Source organism: Xiphias gladius, chromosome 14 (assembly GCF_016859285.1).
Source record: "Xiphias gladius isolate SHS-SW01 ecotype Sanya breed wild chromosome 14, ASM1685928v1, whole genome shotgun sequence".
NCBI lineage: Eukaryota > Metazoa > Chordata > Actinopteri > Istiophoriformes > Xiphiidae > Xiphias > Xiphias gladius.
Genome location: NC_053413.1, coordinates 14632153 through 14651178, shown reverse-complemented (window position 1 = coordinate 14651178; position 19026 = coordinate 14632153). Strand labels below are relative to the sequence as shown.

Sequence of the window (19026 nt, the reverse complement as noted above, 5' to 3'; positions counted from 1 at the left end):
GGGTGGATGATTGATACCTTGTATTCATAAACTACACAAAGTAATCTAGCCAAGGTACCATATTACTGCCATTGTTGGTCCTAAATTGGACTAAATCAGGAAAGTGTATGTGTGAGGTGACTGAAAGGCATGCATCCGTGGCATTTAACTTCACTGAAAATAGTTTTGAAGTGATTTTGGAGCTGTGTTTTCATACTACAAGGATTGATGCATAATTTTCATCTTTGCTGGAAGCCTGACATTTGATGACTTTATTGAAACTGTTGTACTTACAGGCATGTCTTTTCTTTAGAAGATGTTGATGGACTAGAATATAACACATGTACCACATACTTGTTTATCAGGTTTCAGACATTCTTGGAAAACTCTAAATAAACACCGTGTTCTTTATCCTCTCTGATCTTCCATCTTGGTATTGTTGACACAATATACAGACTATATATCAAACCATTGTCCAAATACAGTATTTGCTAAAAGAAGATGTGAAGATTCTCAGTCATTTATTATTTATTTAATGTAAATGATCTCTTTCACTGTGCTGTTTCTCAGTAAGCAGAATAAATGCCACACGGAAAGTAAACCTAAATATATTACATAGTGTTTTTTTTTAAAATTTAAAAAACAAAAAAACAAAACAAAACAAAAAAATGCCCAGGAAGAATAAAAAATATACTCTGGATCTCTCAGAAGTTTTCTAAATGAGGTCTGCTCCTCCAGGGCTATTGTTAATCTAGACCAAGGTCACTCCAGCGGTTTGAGATACCATACTCTGTCTTTTTAGTGTGTGTTTGTGTATGTATGTGTTTGTACATGGGTGCAAGTGTAGATCAACACGTTTCTACAGTATATGTACTGTGAACCTGAAGAATTTAAGTGTATAGAGAAAATGAAGACCCATACACTCAGTTATTGACAGATGGAAGGATATGGGGCTCGTGCAAGGTCAGTGTCACTGCGCCATGACAAAGATCCAGTGCTGTAAATAATAAGAGCTCTGACCTTTCAGGGGAGCAAGATGAGCCATTTATCAGCTCCATCAACCCACTGTTGACTTCTTAACTTGTGTTTGTCATCGCAAGTGTGAACAAGGAATGGACATTAATGGTTATACTTGTTTACATAATGGAATTTTGTTGGATTGTAATACTAATATTAAAGGAGCAACCTCATTTAAAATAATAAACCAATTTTGGACATTTTTTGAGCTAAAGCCGTTCAGTGTACTGTATATGCATTCTGTTTTTGTCGTTTGTTGTAGTTGTTTTTGATTTCACTGGCAGAGTTTGCCATTCCCCCTTGGAATTCAAATTACCTACACTAACACACACACACACACACACACACACACACACACACACACACACACACACACACACACACACACACACACACACACACACACACACACAGGCAGATTCATATGAAACAATGCATGCTTGTGCATCAATTAATGTTTGCAATTTCATCTCATTGATGGAAGCCTCCCTGTTGGTGAATAGCTATATCAGAGCTGTGCTAAATTACTGCTACTTCAAGGTGTTGTGTTATTTTGAGAACAACACCTTGGATCCTCTCAGCTCTAGGGCTGTCCCTTATTTAAAAATTCAAACTTTCATTCGAATGTGGGGAAAAAAATTCCACATTTGAACTGTAATCACCTGTTCCATTTCAAATTTCACAGTCTATATGCGTATCATACTGTTTGAAGTAGATTGCCTTGTGGTCCAGCAGAGGGCACTCTTAAAATTCACTGTCAGCTTGACCGATTACATGCCATATTGACCTATAAGTACACTAAGCTAATACAGAAAAAATGGAGGAGGACAGTGGCGAGTATAGCTATGCTGATTGGATAATCATGACACTGAACCAGCTGAGACGCAGTGTGTGGAAGCATTTCGGTTTTCTACACCGTATGGTAGATAGAAAAACTACCAACAAAGATAAAGCTGTTTGCCTACTCTGTAAAAAGCAACTGCCTTACTCTATAATGACAACAATACTCACCTGCTAGCTTGCCGCAGTAGAGCACTAGAAACACGTGGTGCAACATCAACTTTGCAACCATGTCTTACTGCCTATGTTTTGCTACATTCAGTGTGGTGGGGTTGGGAGGTTGGGATCTATGCTATTTGGGTTGCATTCCAATAAATTGGTCGGAATTCTTTCAAACTCATTTGAACTTGACTTTTTGAAAATTGACAGCCATTCTTAGCCCTTGGTTTATTTTGCTGCACTGCCACATACTTTTTTTTAAATTCAAGGTTATTGTCATCTCACTGACACAACATCTGGAAAATGATCAAATCAGTTGTGTACATATCAATGGTTATCACCTGGAGTACATCATTCTTCCATTATGAAAAGCAACTAGACTCAAGAGAAGCACTGTATCTATCTGTTTACCTTAAGTTTTGATACAATATTGTTTTAATGTACATCACATCACACATCACACTGCAGCCTGGATTATCCTGCTTTCCATGGAATTCTTAGTTGGACGTGTATATACAGCATCCTTTTAGTTGAGTAATGATCTTTAAAAGTGGATGCTTGCTCATCTGTAGGCTTTGACTGAGCTTGTTTTTGTTGTTTTTCTTGCATTTCTTTCTCTGATTATTGGATTTTGTGGAGGAGGGATCTTTCTGTTGCACTTTTCACATTATATGACCTTATTTCTCGTGGGATGCCTGTCATCGGCCAAAGATCTGATTCTTTTCTCATAAAGCCCTTAACCTCCAGAGGCTCCGTATTGTAAGTGAGTCATAACAAATGTAAACAAAAAGATCAAATAAATGAATAAAAATATATTTCAAAGAAGTATTGACGTACAGCGAGGCTTTGATTGAAGACTACTGGGAACACACAATTAACCAGCATGCCTGAATTTATCTTGGCTCTTTTCAATGGACGGTCTGCGTATCTACAGTTACACTTGCTCTTGAAAATGAAAGACCTGAAAGCCCTAGCTGCATCAAGTCTGAGCATTTGAAACTAGGTCCTCCATGCTTTGTTGTAGTATTGCTTCATCTCTATTTAATGCTGAATGAAAGAGAGAGAGAGAAGATGTATGGAAAGACAGAGATGTTAATATGACACAGCTGGGACCTGCACTCAATTTCACAACACCAGAAATATTATGGAGCGTTTCCGACCCGGCAGAGCACACCAGTAAGCCCCAGACCTCCCATTATATAGAACGGTAAGACATATCACTCCCGTATCGCTAGACGATGGCCTCTGGAAGACTGGACATGAGATTAGCTTAATAAAAATACACTTCAAATTAATTTTACAGCCTTAAAATAAATCATAGTAACTCCTCGCAACTCCTGGCATCTTTGTAATATTTTGTATTTTTTATTCTGAAAGACTGTATTGAGATTATTATTCACACAAAACAGAAGACCATCCTATATATAACTAGCTGTTTAGAATAAGACTTTACTTATTCCAGTGGATTATTTGACAGAAGTTTTCCTATATTAAGCATTTATTTAAAGAACTGTTCCTATGTTTTTGCATGTTTAAGCAAATTAAGCCAATTGAATGAGAACACCACATTTTTAATGCAAGAACAAACCAAAGTCTTAGTAACCTTTTGACGATTTCCACGGATTGAAGTTTTTAATGAACCGGTTGTTAAACCGCTTCTCTCTAAAAGCTGCCCATGTTTTCAGATGTCCTTGAATACAAGACCAAGGAGAATTTTGAACTTGCCTGCAGCCGCAGGACCAGCCAATATTAAGAAAACTTGTGCCAAAAAATAAAAACCGAAAAATGTTTGCTGGGATGGATTTAGGTTTCTCAAACCAGTTTCAAGTCTCAGCAAAACATAGTGATAAAAAAGATTTTGATGATATGATGATGGTTAAAGAATATATTGTATAACTAGATTTGGTACATCCATAGTCCATCAAAACTTTTTCCCATTAACTCTAAATATTTATATTAAGGATTATATTTTAAAGAGTTAGAACAGAGAACAGAGACCTGTTCTTCACATACCGCCTAGTTAGTTTCAGTGTTTTTTTTAATTTTTTTAATTATTGTATTATTCTCCTAAGCCGGTTTAGAATCTGGACAATGATCCTGCTTCTTGAAGGGCAGAAACTGTTCTTTAATGCCCTTGATATGCTTCTCCTATATTCTCCTTTTCTAAGACCTTTTCCCTGTAACCTTGATATTTCCTCAGTTGTTAAGTGGTTCTGCATGATCACAGGCTTTGCATGAAAGTTGTGGTAGGCAGACATGGCTAAATATTAATGAAGACTAAGCTTTGTACGGATTGCACCAAGATGCAAAAACAGCCTTTTAAAATCAGCAGCACCTTAACATTAAACCAAGGTGACTTTGCAAGTGTGACATGGATATACATGTACAGTATATGAAAAAACATTTTATATTCAACAGAACAGACATATTTTTTGCACTGATTAAAAAGTATAAAGGCTAGTTTCTTCTTACTAATTTCCATGTGTATGCGTGTTTGGCACATTGACTTGTTAGAAATACTTTATTCACCTCCTACGGAAAAGTCAGATCAATGACCCTGGTGCACTTGAGTCTCTCCAATTGAGATTGGCAGGTAAGTATGTTCAGAGTGAACTAGATGAATTGGGCAGCAGCTCCTCGATCAATTATGATCTGAACCACCGGAGGGGGCAAAGAAAGAGGAGAGGTAAGCATGGGCCTTAGGCAAAATGCAAATATTTTTGTTTGTTCAAACCAATTAATTGCGAGGTCTTGTAACGGTGTCGATCGGTGAGCGTTCCCACCCTCTACTCCTCCTTCATTAATGCTACTCGCCATTTCCTCATCTCTGTCTTTGCTGATCTTTTGGCCCTTCTATCTGCCATCTATCTTTTTCCTCCCCCCCATGCCTGCCATTTTCTCCTGCATCTTTCTGTTTTCATCCCCTCTCCTCCATCTTCCTCCCCCAACTTTTCCTAACCCCTGCCACCTCTTTGCCTCTCTCATTATCCCATCATCATTGCCTTGTGCCCTTTTTGTACCATTTCTTCTCGTACATAATGAATATATACAGAAAAGATACTGTAGTTCACCGATCGTCATCTTGTGTCTTCCTCTGCTTTCTCCTCACACACCTCTCCCCCTTTCTTTTCTTTTTGATTTCTTATCTACGTCACCTGCCTGCACTTCACTGCCTCCACCACACATTCTCACACACGCACACACACACACACGAACACACACACACACAAAATGTTGAATTAATTCCTTCAACGTTCCTGCTCACCGTCAGTGGTCCTTTATCTCTGGGGGTTGTGAGTTGTCTGGATGACTGGATGGCTCCCCGTCATTAAAACCTCATCATCAGAGATGACACTGTCTGCCATTATTGGCTCTCATTTTTTTCCCGATGACTATTTAACTGCAATTCCATTAAAGGTGAATTTAACACTTTTATAGAAACTATGAGTATAGAATAATACTGACAGAATACTGTAACACGGACAGAATAATGTCAATTCTTTTGCAAAACGTCAGACCTCTGAGCAATTTCACTGCATATTCTTCATTTTCTAAAACACAAAAACTGACCAGGGCAGACAACAGTGTGGTATGGGTTTCCTGAACTGCTTTCAACACACAGAGAGAGATTGAGAGCAAAAGAGTGGGAAAGGGAGCGAGGCAAAAGAGAAAAAGATGGAAATGTCAAAGTGGATGATTTCAGGAGAAGACGGAGGTCTATTAGCTCCTGAACAGAGGCATCCCTAAAGGTCACGTCAATAATTCTCCTGTTTCTCCAGCTGGCCATTAATCATTTGGTCGTACGCCTGTCATCATAGGGGGCTAATGAGATCTACATAAATCATTTCTTCTTCTGGCTAGAGGAAACCCCTGCTGTTTAAAAAAAAAAAAAAAGCACACTCATTGATCTTGTGTTCCTCTCAGAGGATCCAGGTGTGGCCATGGGCCGAATTGCTCTGCGGTGTTTTTTTATTTTTTATTTTTTGTGCCAGATATATGTGGGTGATTTGATGGAGTTTTTTCAATAATGTAGCATAAATCATATGAGAGCATGGCTGTCATAATGAATGAACTGGGTCCAGTTTAGTGACAGGAATTACCACGTGCGAAAAAAATCAACTTGGTATTAGAAAGTGCAGTCCCACATAATGAACAAATAAAACTCAGAAGCTTCTATTTGATAGTGAATTTAGGACAAACGAAATTCTGTTTACTCTCTGAAGTACAATATTTGTCCATATTGGCCATAAAATTGACCCGCTGTCAGTGTGTCAACAGACATGGCTCCTTAATCACTGTAAATGGAACAGCTTCAGGAATTGGTCATCTATTTTTTGGTCTTCAGAAGGTACATGGCTCAAAAATGAAATATCCAGCCTTTGATTAAAGTGGCATCTTGCTACATTCCCTGACAAAGTGAATGATTGTGCAAACTTATAACAAGCATCAACACCTTTCAAGTTTCAAGATATGAAGCAATATTTCATAAAATTTACAAAAGGTTTTTCAAAAAGGCTCAAAATTAATCTTAACCTGATTACACCCACGTGCTCTTTAATCATCCTGTCAATCAATAAATCAAGTGCAGATCAATGACACTATTTTAACAATGTCAAAAGAGCCATTCATCAAGCGTTTGTAAATTTTAACCAGATATACATCTGGGACTCTTTTCAAACATCTGACTGGATGACAGATTGCTTGTCAGTGATGATTTGAATGTTATAGAAGGGAACACTAAAATCTCTGAACATATGCCTAACTAATTGCCTTCCTGTCAATGAGAATATGTAATGCAATGAAAAGCATTAGTCAGTGTCACTTTTGTGTTTAATTTTAGTCAAATTAAACTGTGTTTTGGTCATAACGTCCAACTTATTAAATCACTGTGACTCAAGGTATTCACCCTATTTGGCTTTTTCTGTTTTTATGGTTGGAAAGCCTCGATTCTAAATGGAGTGATAAACAATTTCTTTTCATTACTGTGTACACACACTAAAACCTTAGTATGATTACTGAAAAGTAATTTTTTTTTCTTTTTAGTTTACCGTCAGAATCTACCTGAGGCCAGTTAAGTCATGAAGACAAAAACACATACAGTATCTCTATGCCTGTAGATGACCAGTTTCTTTCAGAGCTTAACCTTTACTACAAAGCCAATAAAACTATCCATAGAATTTTTAAACAGTGAAGAGGTAGCCTTCGCTGGATGATGTAAAATAGTTTGCGAATAAATGGCACTTCACAAGAGCAGAGTAGTCTTTTTCAAAAGGAAAAAAAAATCCCTATTGTTCAGTTATTCATCTGACCAAAGACAGCAGCCAGGCAAGAAAAGACCTTGATCAGGAATGAGACTGAAAACCTGAGGACCACTCTGACAGAAGATCTGGCAGAGCTCCTGGTCTGTGATGAGAAATCTCACTAGGGTCGGTGCAGTCAGTGCAGTACTGCTGCATGGCAACGAGGATTAAAAAAGTGGAGAAAAAAGAAAAACAGCACATAAGGACTTCACAGAAAGACATAAAACAAACAGGAAGCATGAAACAAAAGATTTTATCTTATTAAACATAAATGAACTCCTCTGTTGCTACTGTATATCTGGCAGAAATGATTAAAAAACTGTATTCATGTGATGTACCATGGTCCCCACAAACTGCCGTGCTTTTTCTTGACAGCAACGCTGTGTTACAGCTTTGAGTTGATGAGCGAGCAAGCACCTCTGCTCTCATGGCAGGCACAGTGGGATAGTGTGTATTGCAAATGCATCAGAGTGTGTGTCTGTTTCTATGTAAGACATGCATTTAAGCCACGACTAGGGTTGCTCGTGGATTGGATAAAAAAAATACATTATGCATTTGAGTTAAATCCAATATCCTGCCGCTGTCACTGTGATTACCAAACTGTCACACTCAACTGCCGACACTGACAGCACTGTCAAAATACAAATTTACTGTATGCAAAACATTTACTTGATGATTATTTGTGTGTGTGCATGTGTGTGTGCAGTTTTCTCATTGTTACTACACTTATCTCTTGACAAGTAATGCATTTATCTATTTACCTATTTATATTCAGACTGTGTGCCTTATAATCATAGATAATGCATCACATGGCCAGACTAATTCAATCACAGGATAAATATGCCCTGCACCCTACAATAGCATTTCAGATTTTCCATTTCAGCCATCCTCCCAACTAACACTATGATGTAAGTTATTGTTGTCTTGGCCTGATCTTTGCTTTTATAATAGAGAGCGAAAGCTCATTATATGAGTCATGAGAGATCCTCTTTGTGCAGGAGAAGAATCAAATGGTTTTTCGTCTGAGGGTGCCATGCAGGCTCATTGCTTGCCTTCATAATGCCACAGTAAATAAGAGAAAAGTCATTCACCCCTCCACCCCAAAAAAAAAAAAAAAAATCAAAACAGATGAAACCCCTCCAAATCTCTGTTGATGCTTCAGATATATCAATGTTTTCGTTTTGCTAGAGTGTACTCCTAAGGCAGTAAAACTTCAGTCAATGTTCCCAAATACATCTCTCACTCTTCAGCTATTCCCTGGCCCATTGCTCCTATTTAACACCATTTCTAAAACAGTTTCAGTTATCATGAAAAGTTTGCATTCCAAATATAAGATACAGTGTGTTGGTGTTGGTTTTAATCTAAAAATCAGGTTAGATCAGATTAGGTTTTTTTATATTCAGGGTTAACCTTGCAACTATCTTTAACAGTTTATAGAAATGCCCTTGTTTCCACATATGAAATGCATATCCTTGCTTTCTTTGGAATTTTAACAATTAGTCAAAATATTAATTAATCAACAAAATTAACCACTAACTGATGGTTGTGGGAAAAAAATTAGATTGGTTTCATTTTCTTTGTAAGAAACCTTAAGATAAAACCTTGGCTCTGGTATTTTGTAATGAATTGATAATACAAATAATTGCATTGCTGTAGTTTGGCTGCCTATTGAGCAATTTTTGCTAGCAAAGAAAGAACCATTTATTTTTCAAGCTCACTAACTTTTACAGAAATCCTAAAGGAACATAATAGCGGCTTTGCATGTTTTACACCACCTAATACAAATTGCTTACTGCGCATTACTGCCCACCATTTTCCAAAGAAAGTAGCATTTCTTCAACTTCTTTGTGATGGCGACTCTACACAGGAAACTCAAAGTAATGTAAAAATAAAATATTGAGTTTCTAGGGTACATTCACTGCCTGAAAACACAGATAGTGATGGGCACAGAGAGCTTGGAAAGTACAAGAGTCTTTTAGGAGTCCAGAAACAGTAATGGACACTGACATCTATTTATAGTGGGAACGGCTAAAGACGGTGAATAGACAAGCTGAACAAAGACGGAGAAAGTAGAGCCCCTGGCACTGTTTTTATAATGCTTTCATGTTGTGTAATACAGATAATCTAATGGAAAACAACTTTATTGATAAAAAGTGTTTGGCTTTTACTTTAATTACGTTTTGACTTTTATATTTGAACTCTTACATTCTATGCTTGTTTAACCAGAGAAAATCAACAAAAACGTACCTAATTCAATTCTGAATTACAGATTAGAAATTTTAACCAAATTTCCAGGGATTTTCCAGGGGGGTAAAGGATTAATCTGTGGTCCCAGAGCTGAAAAGGGGCTCTGTTGATGTGCTTTTCTCAGGGGATCTTACATTTTCTCACAGAGCCCTGGATATACAAGAGGAATGCTTGAGATTCTGACCAGCAATTCAGCATCAAAATTTATATTCTGAAATGTCCTATCCATACAAATCATGTGATTTGTTGTGGTTGTTAGCAGGGGGGGGGGCAGACAAGACATATTTGCTCTTTTATGTGTTCAGTGTTTGTAGTTGGTCAAGTCAATGTTCTAATCACTATTCTGACCACAACATCTTATACAGTTGGGAGGAGCAAGGAAAACATGTTTTTGAAATTCATCTTCTCCATCTCTCTGGGCAATGCCATAAAGTCACACCATGATTTATTTCTCTTTCTTAAGACTTATCCAAGAATTATGCTCCATTTTAAGAAATCCCTGAAGGTACTAATTCATATTCTCTATATGATTGGACCATCAATACTGAGGGTAAGTGAAGGTCGCTCTGACAGTTTTACGGGTTGGCAGGTTTGCCTGCCTTGCTGCTGTTGCTTCACAAAGCTCAGTAATGCTGTTTTTCCATCATTGCTGATTGCATTGTATCGTGACAGACGGCCAGTTCAAAAGATAGTAAATACAGTCAAAGCTGCATTAGACTGAATGTGACCTCTGCTTGCTTGTTCTTCACAAGTTGCTGATTATACAAAGTAGCTTACCCTGCTCCCAATAGCCTATCCTCATGAGTTGTATTTATCAAATTGTCTTGAAGACATGAGTCTACTTTTTTTTTTTTGTCATTCAGGTTGCTATAACTGTAATGACCAAGGTGACCTGTTTGTCACTGTTCATGGATCAATAAACAAGCTCTGTAGACATTCAATAAAACCAGGCTCTGGCCTCACAATGCATTTTGCTTTTAGCTGAGAGATCTTTTTACTGTCAAAAACAATAACAATAAAAAAAGATCAAAAGCTTTACCGAGGTTCTCACGTTTAATTTAAATGTGGGAAACATCCACTGACTGATTCATCGCTTGAAAACCAAAACAGCACATCTCTGGTTAATAATATGTGAAGTATTAGATGAATATTTTATCATTTTCCAGACCTACGTTTGATGTTAATTAACTTTCAGCCTGAGCCTAGGCTGCATGGTTGCTATGATGACATATCTGCCTGCCCACCTGTTATGAATATTTATGACAGGCTAGTGGACAAAGGTTAAAGAGGCACATTTTGATTTTGGCTCACTGGCTCCAGTTCTTCTCCTTGATTGGTAGTCAGGAAATGTTGCTGTCCGTGGTGCTGAACTAGTGATCCACTTATACTCGAGCGGCGGATTCTCTCTCTCTCTTTCTCCATTCTGGCTCTCATCCTTTTGTCCCTCTCATTTGCTCCTGGAAGAGGTAATGTCCACTACTGAGGATTGCTGAAGTGCCATAAGAGGGAAAAAAAATGGTTTGACTACTATTGTAAGTGATTGAATGGGTTGTTCAACTGCTACATGACCCCTCACCTTTCCCAAACTAAGACGAAGAAGGAATTAGATTGGAGAGAAATAGAAAATGTGAAAGCCTTACTGACCATGACTTGCAAAACAAAGGTTACAAAAAGTCTTATGTAAAGGTCTGAACAGTCTGTGATTAAATATACTGCTGCCCTGAGTTGTGCCATACTTGACCTGTGTTGGAGACTTTTTTCTCTCTCTCTCTTTCTCTTTTTGCCATTCTCTTTGTAACCACATCTCGAACTAAACGGAAAGCTTCTAGGATTGTGAGAGTCATAAGTATGGCTGTGCTTGGCAAAACAATTGCAGCCTGTCCACTGCATAATAGACGAGTGGAAGTGTAAGCACTGTGTTCCATTCATGAAATCAGTGGTCCACTGCTTGGTGGCTGGCTGACTCCTCTCAAAACACAACTACGCGGGTGCCATAAAGGATGTTTATTAGGCTGACAAGTTGACACTGAAGGTCCTTGTCATGCTCTGATAATAGGGGCCAGGCGCAGACCAGTGGAAGCCTTGCTTCAGCTGGTCAGAAGACAGACAACCCCGTCAGGGGCGCAGATAAGAAGGGAGAGGAAATAGAGGAGAAGAAAAGAAAGAAGGAAGAGAGATGGTGGTGTATTAGTGCAGCTAGTGCCTGTTTTTCTGAGTGGAAGAAAGGAAATAGGAAAGGGGATGGAGAGGAGCAAGTTAGAGTCAGGTGTAGAAAAGGAGATTCAGAGAGGATGGAGAATGGTAAATGAGATTGTGCAGTCAGTGAGGTATTTGATATGATCCAAAAATATGTTAAGAAAAAAAAGAAGAAAATTGTAATATTTTCATGAGGTCTACTTTATTGGCAGTTTAAGAAAGGGATGCATGAAAAGAACTGGATACAGTGCTGGTAAATGCTCCCCATTTCTTTCAATGTATGTTGCTTGCCAAGCGCATATGGCTCCGAAATTTTTCTGGCTTCTCAGACTTTAACATTTCTGCGCCCATAGCGCTTGTGCTTGTACATACTTCCTCTTTCTGGGCCATGGATGTATTATAGGATCTGGATACTGGACTCAAAGATGACCTCTGGATTTGCTTCCATGTTGTGCGGCCCACTGCACGTGCAAATTAGTGGTCCCTTCACTGGCCCCGCACACACATTCCAGCTCTGCACATCGACTTTACATTATGGTGACGTCAAGTAAAGAAAACTGACTTTTCTAGTTTTTACAATATAAAACCTATATGGATTAAAAGAAAGAGTAAGAACATGTTTGCAGTTGGAGATGTCTTGTCAACAATTTTAAAGACATCTCTTTGTAATGATGGTGTATGAGGAAAATGCTTTTTGAGGCGCAGGGGATTTTTTGTTGTTGTTGCTGTTCCAATACCGCAACTGTCCACTAAGTGAAATTGGCAGCAACATACAAAATGCTATGAAAATAATTTACTGGAGAGCTGAACGATAAATGGAGTAAGCAATTTGTCAATCAACAGGCAGCTATTTGAATAATCGATTAATTGTTTAGTCAGTTTTCATGCAAAAATGACAATTATTTTCTAGTTGCAGCGTCTCAAGTGTGAGGATTTCCTGCTTTGTCTCATGTGATAGTAATCGGAATATTGATGATGTCTCCTTGTGCTTCAGGAAATGGTGACAAGCAAAATTTGTAAAGTTTCTGCCATATTGCAGGTAATAATTAATTGATTAATCAAGAAAATAAGCAGAATATTAATCTATAATGAAAATAATTGTTAGTTGCGGAATGATGGTAACAATTGAATATTGGAAACGTTTTTTTTGGGGTCCATGGGCATCACACTACCAGCAATTCCAACTGTGGCCATTATGCCAAAGTTTCCTCAAAGCCCAGTGCAGTACCCTGGTTTAAGACTTTAAATTACATTTTTCCTGTTCTCATAGTGATGTTCAGCTTCTTTCCTCTCTTCTCCTCTCCTCTCCTCTTCATCATTCTCCTGTAATGAGGGGCTCTACTTTCACTCTGAGCCCAGAACAGATGCAAGCTATAAATCAGCTAATCAATGGCACCAAAGTTAGTCCCTGAACAATATTGTAGGAAAACGGTTTGAATGAGCCTCATTGATTTGGCTTGACAAACCGTTATTTCCCTAAGAAAGGCTGACCTTGAAAAACAACAAGGTCGTTACTTGTTAATCCACACACTGAGAAACTTGTTGTAATTTAAAAGTGTCCCATGCACAGTTAACCATGATAGAAGCTTTTTTCTCATTGATTTCTGTTGCATACTTCAAATGTATGTAATGTAGAGTCAGTCCTTGTCAGCGAAACCTCTCCCCACGACCTCCATAATTATCTTTTCACTCAAGAATCCCATATGGGCCAAGAAGATGAGGAGATAGGATGAGATGTGGCTTATTTCTTGCTAGGTCATCATAAAATAGTGCGATGCATCCCCAATTTTCCAAGGGTCAGGCCTTTTGAGTCAGCTCTGCAGAGGGAAGTTCCCAGCATCATTATGTCATCAGGGACAAGAGGATGGAGGGAGAGAAAGCGCTACAAAAGAAGCTATTTTAATTAAAGCTGGCAGATTTACTCGACTAGCTGGGTTTAAAACATAGGCGGCCCCGGCCGATGGGGAGGCAAAGTGGCGGTCATTAAAATGACTCATGCCAGGCAGGGGTGGGAGAGAGCCCCCAGAGGGACGGGTTGGGGAATTAAGCCGAGCATTGGGAGGCTGTTCTATAATGAGGACAAATCGCTGAGAAGTTTGTCGTCTGACAGAAGGTCCGGAGCTGGCCAGGGAAATATGCATAGTGCAATACTTTAAGCTCCTGTGACATTTTGGACAAAACTGCACTATGTCATCTTAGTGAGAGATGGGGGGCAGGAGAAGGGATGAGGTAACAAATGAGAAAGATGAAAGATAAAAATAAAAGCAACTAAAATACTGAGACATGGCATTCTATGAGGCTTATTATTTAGTTTTTTCATTAAAATTTGGACATTTTTTTTTTTTTTTTTACAGTATTTTAAATGCTAAAATTGTTGAAAATCATTTGCAAAAATGTCTGTAGTTTAACCTTTTATCGACTTTGAAGGGCTCAAAGTGGCTGATCTGCGGCATAATCAGCAGCTTATCATCTGATGCTTCGGACTGTATTAGACAATAAGCTGTCACACCTTGATGTGCTCGGTGAACTTCTGCCTCTCACACAATCAGTGACAGCTTATTTCTGACAAAAAATAATGTGTTACTCATTACTTGCCGTTTGAATCCAAAGTTGTATCATTTGCAGTCAGTTCCCTCTCAAAATTAGCAATTACATCCCTGTGCCTGTGCACTTCTGTGTGAATGCTCAGGGTAACGACAATAATGAATCCAGCAACCAGAGAAAGTTTTGTAACATTTCTCATTGAAACTGGTAAGAGTGTGAGCCTATGTCTTCCCTGAGAGGATGATGACTAATTAATATTAATAAATTAATTGAATAGCTTTTACCTAATTAAATGCAAATTGGATATTTTAATGGTTTTAAATTTATCTATCATACAAATGATTGCACGAAGTTTTCCATGCATATATTAGAGTACTATATGTTTTTCCAGTTTCTTATGTAAACTGTGAAAAGAAACTATAAACAACTTGCTTTCATTTTCTCATTATTACATTGTAATGAATCTTGATATTTTGTAAAAACCCAATTTTTAAGAATGTGACAGCTCAGACCTTAAATCTATTTATATTTTTCTGCAGATTTGTGTCAACCCATTTGTGTTTTTAGAAATTGATTTGTTTGTGTGTGTGTGTGCGTGGGTGTGTTTGTGTGTGTGAGTGTGTGTAAGTGATTGTGTAATTCGTGAGCTTCCTGCTCCCTCTTCAGCAGACATAGTGACAAAGACAGGCTATTTGTCACATGATCTGTCTGTGGGTGACTGGGGCCATGCTTTGCAGCAATTTTGGCAGCTATCAAAACACACACAGTACATGTGTAAAGTGTGGTTTATGCAGCAGCTGCTTTCTACTCTCAGTGCCAGATTTTAATGGTGGTGAGGAGCCAAAGGAGGCCAGTGTTCGGATTCTGGGTGTGGGTGTGTCACTGTGGTTTTTCTGTTTTCAGGGATTTGGATGGTGTGAAATTCAAAAACAAAATTTTTCTTCTTTTCATCTATTTGATTTTTGTCTTTGTCTCATCTCCCTCTCTTGTTCGGTCACTCTCTCCCCCAAGTTGGTGGATGTCCCCAAGAATGACTGATGTGATGAAATGAAAGCTGTGAAAATATCAAGCCCCAACCCCTCCAACCCCCCAACATCAACACCACCACAACCATCTGTGAATTCCCTTATTTATGACTTTGTCTCCCAGAGTCATTTAGAGGATCTTTTTTTATCTTTTATAACTAAACAAAAAAGAGATGGGGATTTGCACTAGCAGATTGCTGGGAACAGTGCCATCTAATGCAGCAGAAGAATAGACACACTTAATCTGATATATCCTAAAAAAAAAACATCTTAAAAATTGTACATATAGGAAATGGATATAATGAATATAAAGTTAGGTCCATAAGTATTTGGACGGTGACACAATTTTCATTTTATATTTCATACAGTGGGTTTACCACAAGGTGCAAAACACTGGTAACACTCAAGAACAGAAAGGCCAGATTAGACTCTGCCAGAAAACCTCCAAAAAAAGCCTGCCCAGTTCTGGAACAAGATGCTTTGGGCAGATTAACTTGGTACAAGATTAACTTGCACAAGAATGATGAGAAGAGAAGAGTATGGAGAAGGAAAGGAACGGCTCACGATCCAAAGCATACTACATCATCTGTCAAACATGGTGGAGGCAGTGTTATGGCATGGGCATGTACGGCTGCCAATGGAACTGGGTCACTGGTGCTTATTGATGATGTGACTGCTGATAGAAGTAGCAGGATGAATTCTGAAGTGTATAGGGCTATAATATCTGCTTAGATCCAGCCAAATGATGCAAAACTGATGGACGGTGCTTCACAGTACAGATGAATAATGACCCAAAACATACTGCAACACAAGAGCTTCTGAAGGCAAAGTACTGGAATATTCTTCAATGACCAAGTCAGTCACCTGACCTCAACGTAACTGAGCATGTTTTAACTTACTGAAGACAAAACTAAAGGCAGAAAGTCCCACAAACAAGCAGCAACTGAAGGTGGCTGCAGTAAAGGCCTGGCAAATCATTTCAAGGGAGGAATCTCAGCATTTGGTGTTGTCAATGAGTTCCAGATTTCAGGCAGTCATTGACAGCAAATAATTTTTATCCAAGTATTAAAAATTATCCTCATATTTATAATTACGTTGGTTTATCCAATAACTTTTTTAAGCCTCTGAAAGTTAGGGACTATGTGTAAAAATGGCTGTAAATCCTAGATGGCTAATAGGTTATTATTGTTGAAACCTTTGAATTAAAGCTGAAAGTCTACACTTTAATCACATCTTGAAGGCTTCAGAGACAGGATTATGAAAATTGTGTCATTCTCCAGATACTTATGGACCTAACTGTATATATGCAAATGAATGAACAGATGCACACAGGTACCATATAACTTGCACTTTCAGCAGTATATATACCCTTAAAAAGAAACTAAATCTAAGTCCTCACAATTGATCTTGCTTGGTTTGTCTTTGTCACCTTTCAAAATGTGAGCTGTCGCTCAATGGGACACCTCAGTGTAGCAAGAACTCTCAGAAACTGTATGTTTTTCCTAAACAATCGTAGCCTGTCTCCACAACCTTGGCTTCTTTTCAGCATTTTTCCTTTTTTTTTCTTGGACATGTTGGCCTACCCATCTTCTGGTGAGATTTTTAGTGTTGTGAAAATCAGATGCACTCAATATGGAGCTATGTCTGTGCTGCCTCGATACTCCTTGTTTTCTAATTTGGAGCCTGTAACAACTGTAACATACCTGTATTAATTTCTTCAAAAAAATTCTATGAATCTGAGTGTTGGCACAGAAATAAGCTCAAATGTATCCCATGTCACTGACCTAGATGTTGAATAATTTGTTTATTCTTGCTTTAATGTGAAACCAAATTGTCCTAAAGCACCACAGAGTCTATGTCAGTATCTCTCTCTCTCTGTCCTTGTGAATATTAATTTCAGCTGCAGCCTGTTTATTTGTATATGTGTGTTTGCTTCTACGGCTGTGTTTTTACAGTTGATAAGAGATAAACAAATTTCTAATTAAGAGTCAAGTTGTCAAATTGTGGAGCTTTGCAGTATGACTTCAGGTTCAGTTGAAACCTTTCAGGGGGATCGATAGCAGCTACATCTGTGCATATGTGTGCTTATATAAATGGCTACCGTACACACAGACACAGACACTTTAAACCTATTTTTAATAAACACTTGAACTTGACAAGACATTGATTGTAACTCCAAGTGCTGGAACAATATGACAGCCTAATTAGGCTGATGAGAGCCTAAGAGCCTGAGGACCTTATGCAACAGGAAAGGTCATGTTCTGTAAAACTAGTTCCTACACACAGACACACAGACACAAACACACACACACACACACACACACACACACACACACACACACACACACACACACACACACACACACACACACACACACACACACACACACACACACACACACACACACACACACACACACACACACACACACACACACACACACACACACACACACACACACACACACACACACACACACACACACACACACAAACCATACCTGCACCCACTGCCTCGATCAAGAGTGTATCAGGTGCTGGCTCATTTCTCAAGTGTAAAATGAGCGTAATTTCTAGTGTCCTTAAAAACCATTATAAATGCTAATTATCTCAGGTGCAATGAATGTTTGTTGACAGTATGTGCTTGCACAGTAACAGTTATAATTATAGGACATAATGCAGCACTCTGAGATTATGCTCACTTTTGTCTCTGTATTTTTGGTGCTCCTCACCTAAGTAATCACCTTAACTAGATTTTAAGTATGCTTTGATTCTTTAGTGTCATTGTCCTCTCCAAGTCTGTCTGATGAATTGAGAAAAAAAAAAGCCCAAGCAGGGACAAAAGGTTTAACGTGTTTAAAACATCTGCAACCTTTCTTCTTTCTGTTGACAGCTGCAACCCAGAAGACCAACACTGAAAGGATCAACTGTGGCTGGTGCTCTCAAGGTCAGTTGCAACTTCAGATGCGTGCTAAAGCATACCTTTGTGCATGTGTGCGCGTGCGTGCGTGCATGATGTTTGCTGCTTTCTGCAATAAAGTGCACTTTCCCTCTCTTTATACATGAGTGTGTGGAATAAAAGCTTGCAAAAATGAATTCACGCAGCACACAGTGAAAAGCAACTCAGCACGGTACCTGGCGTTACTATAAAACATGAAAAAAACAATAATTCTCTTTGCTTTTTAATAGACATATTGATGATTCTGTGAATGATGCCGCTGCAAACCTTCTTTCTGTTGCTCTTTAATGTATCCTAACGCCCTGTTATATTATCACATCTTGGGTTTTTTGTGTAAAGCGTGGCTAGACATTTTCTTTAGATAAGCCGGGGCCCATTTGCTGTCTGTATGTGTCCCTGGATACCCCCTTTAGCCACATTAGCATTCGGGCACATACTTTATGAGCAATCACTGTGTGCTACATATCTCAATGATCTAGAGACACCATTACTCTTCTTGCAATGGGTTTACTGTGTAGCTCACTCCAGCGAGGTGATGTATTAACTTTCAACTTCTGCAGCAGTTTGAAAATTATCTGTATTTAATATGTGTGCCACCCTCCCATTCAGCAGTCAGTAGGGCACACGGTTCAATTCTTTTTAGTCAAGAATTGGATCCTTTATGGTTTTTGTACAGTATGTTCAGTGTCTTGACTTGTTTGTTAACTCTGCCTCAGTTTTCATTGGGCTGATTTTGATAAGATGCAGTTGTCATGGTTTA

The 19026-nt window shown here is 38.5% G+C and overlaps 1 protein-coding gene across 1 annotated transcript in view; it reads left to right on the top strand.

The window, feature by feature from the left end:
- tnr (tenascin R (restrictin, janusin)) overlaps positions 1–19026 on the top strand; it is a 169472-nt gene that overhangs the window by 38927 nt on the left and 111519 nt on the right. Inside the window, exon 4 of the mRNA XM_040143972.1 lies at positions 18201–18254. The gene's annotated coding sequence lies outside the window, so the exon portion shown is untranslated. The remainder of the gene's footprint in view (positions 1–18200; positions 18255–19026) is intronic.